The sequence below is a fragment of the Triticum aestivum genome, chromosome 5A (assembly GCF_018294505.1).
Source record: "Triticum aestivum cultivar Chinese Spring chromosome 5A, IWGSC CS RefSeq v2.1, whole genome shotgun sequence".
NCBI lineage: Eukaryota > Viridiplantae > Streptophyta > Magnoliopsida > Poales > Poaceae > Triticum > Triticum aestivum.
This window is the reverse complement of record NC_057806.1, coordinates 284,766,277-284,769,593: the sequence shown is the minus strand read 5'-3', so window position 1 is coordinate 284,769,593 and position 3,317 is coordinate 284,766,277.

Sequence of the window (3,317 nt, the reverse complement as noted above, 5' to 3'; positions counted from 1 at the left end):
TGGTGCGGGCGGAGGCGGCGGACGTTGTCCGGCCGGGGCGGACACGTCCGTCGGTGCGGGGATCTGTTTTTTTTAGACTAGGGTTTGGACGGGGAAGAAGATCCGAATTTGGAGGGGTGTATATATAGGCATAGAGGGAGCTAGGAGAGTCCAAATGAGGTGCGGTTTTCGGCCACGCGATCGTGATCGAACGCTCTAGGACATGGAGTAGAGTTTGGTGGGTTTCGGGCCAAATTGGAGGGGTGTTGGGCTGCAACACACACGAGGCCTTTTCGGTCCCTCGGTTAACCGTTGGAGTATCAAACGAAGTCCAAATGATACGAAACTTGACAAGCGGTCTACCGGTAGTAAACCAAGGCCGCTTGGCAAGTCTCGGTCCAATCCGGAAATGTTTAATCACCACACACGAAAGAAAGCTAGAAATGACCACCGGAGGAGAACAAAGCGCCGGAATGCAAAACAGACAACGGGGAAAATGCTCGGATGCAGGAGATGAACACGTATGCAAATGCAATGCACATGATGACATGATATGAGATGCATGAAAACGAAAACAACACATGGAGACAAAGACCCAAACCCGAGAAATAAATATAACTTAACGCCGGAAACGACAAGAGTTGGAGTACAATTAGGGAAAGTTACATCCGGGGTGTTACAACAGGATTGTAGGCTAGACAGCCTGTTGGATGGTATAGAAGGAGAATTTAATCAGTCTTAGTGACTGTGTACTTCAAGTGACATATGTAATGTCCCTAGCCGGATTGTAAATCATTTGTCATGGCGGACCTTTTCGCTTCGACCTGTGGACCTGATAGTCCGGAGTGTATCTGAATACCTGCTCGATTATGTAAAAATCGGGGTATGCATGGAAACCAGGCGTAGGGGTCATAAGTGCTTGAACAGACAAGTACCCAACTAGCTATGTTATATTACATGGGTAGTAAGAAACATCTTCCAGGGAGAATAGTTCCGTTAAGGGTTCCTTTCCCTGGATACGCATGCCCTAATGTGCATGTCCGAACTGCGAAAAGGAACACAAGCTATAAACATCTGGGGGCATTTTTTCAAATTAAATAAAAGTCATCTTTTGTTCGCTGACCGAATGTTCCCTTAAGAATGCTAGCTTTCGGCTTCACCCAGTCTAAGGTACACATCCGGCTGACCCGGCAGTAACAATTGCAGAGGTTCTCCCCTTATGCCCTAGCCAAATTAATGGGAACGTAGGGCATAAATACAAGAGTCAGGCAACCCAGCTTGGCCAAAACTTAAGTCATATCGATGCATATAATGGCGAAAAAGGGTACATGTGGAAGAATAACACATGTGCGGGACATAAGGTCCGGAAAAATAGTTATATTAAGCTTCTGTATAAGAAGCCCCCAGGTATAATGAGCGCGGCTAGCGCGGCACAATTGTGCAACCAAGACAGAAGTTTAGCCCTTTGGGGCCCGGATGAGAAATAAAAGGAGAGGAAAGAGAAAAGACAGATATGCAAAAAATTGACGGAGGTGAGGGGATGAACATATAGTCCGACACTAGGTGTAGAATCGTCGTAGTCTGGCTGCGTTCCATGGGTTTGGCTCGAGTCGATTATCTGATGCATCCCGCAGACGGTACGCTCCACCGGTAAGAACTTGGTCAATAATGAAGGGACCTTCCAATTTGGGCTTGAGCTTGTTCTTTTTCTTCTCTAGCAGGCGTAGAACTAGTTCGCCAACGTTGTAGGTTTTGGCCCGTACTTCTCTGCTTTGATACCTTCGAGCATGTTGCTGATAAAATGCGGAATGGGCCTTTGCCACGTCGCGCTCCTCCTCAGGGCGTCCAAACTGTCCTGCCGATCGAGCTCAGCCTCTTTTTCCTCATACATGTGCACTCGAGGTGAGTCATGAATTATGTCGCAAGGCAAAACTGCCTCTGCGTCGTACACCATAAAGAACGGTGTGTATTCGGTAGTGCGATTCGGCGTGGTCCATAGCCCCCATAGTACGGAGTCGAGCTCCTCTACCCAGTGCGTGTTTGATTCCTTTAAGGACCGCACTAGTCTGGGTTTAATGCCGCTCATGATAAGACCATTTTCTTGCTCAACTTGACCATTAGTTTGCGGGTGATAGACAGAAGCATAGTTGAGCTTGATGCTTGTATTGCTGCACCAGAGTTTCACCTCATCGGCTGTATAATTCGTGTCGTTGTCAGTGATGATGCTGTGGGGGATGCCATAACGGTGTACAAACCCAGATATGAAGTCTATCACCAATCCGGATTCAGCCGTCTTGACAGGTTTGGCTTCTATCCATTTGGTGAATTGATCCACCATGACTAGTAGGTTTTTTTTCTTATGGGCTCCCCCTTTAAGGGGTCCAACCATGTCAAGCCCCCAGACCACGAAGGGCCAAGTAATGGGGATTTTTTGGAGGGCGGTAGGCAGCATATGACTTTGGTTTGCAAAAAGCTGGCAACCGACGCAATGTTGGACCAAATGCTGCGCATCTTCCCGGACCGTCGGCCAATAAAAACCTATACGGAAGGCCTTGCTTACAAGGGCCCGGGTTGTGGCATGGTAGCCGCCAAGTCCGGCATGGATTTCTGCCAAAAGCTTCCGCCCTTCCTCTTTGGAGATGCACCTTTGAAGGACTCCGGTAGTGCTTTTCTTATAAAGCTCTCCCTCGTGGACCTTGTAGGATTTAGATCGCCGCACTATGCAGCGTGCCTCATTTTGGTCCTCAGGTAGTTCCTGTCTGGTTAGGTAGGCCAGGAATGGCTTTGTCCAGGGGGCGATGACGGCCATTATTACATGGGCTGAAGGTGTTATTCCAATGGCAGAGCCTCCGATTATGTCAGAGTGTTCGGTATCCGGTGTTGTGGCCGGATCCGGGCTATTATTGCCGGTGTCCCCTTCCCATACCACAGATGGCTTAAACAGTTTTTCCATGAAGATGTTAGGTGGGACAGGGTCGCGCTGAGCGCCGAGACGGGCGAGGATATCCGCCGCCTGATTATTTTCCCGAGCCACATGGTGGAATTCAAGCCCCTCGAACCAAGCTGACATTTTGAGAACGGCGTTGCGATATGCCGCCATTTTTGGATCCTTGGCAAAAAAGTCTACATTTATTTGGGATATTGCGAGGTTTGAATTCCCACGCACCTCCAGGCATTGAATGCCCATGGAAACTGCCATCCGGAGACCGTGCAATAGGGCCTCGTATTCGGCTGCGTTATTGGAGTCTGTGTATAGTATTTGGAGTATGTATTGAATTGTATCTCCGGTGGGGGACGTCAGGATGATGCCAGCCCCCAGACCAGCCAACATTTTAGAG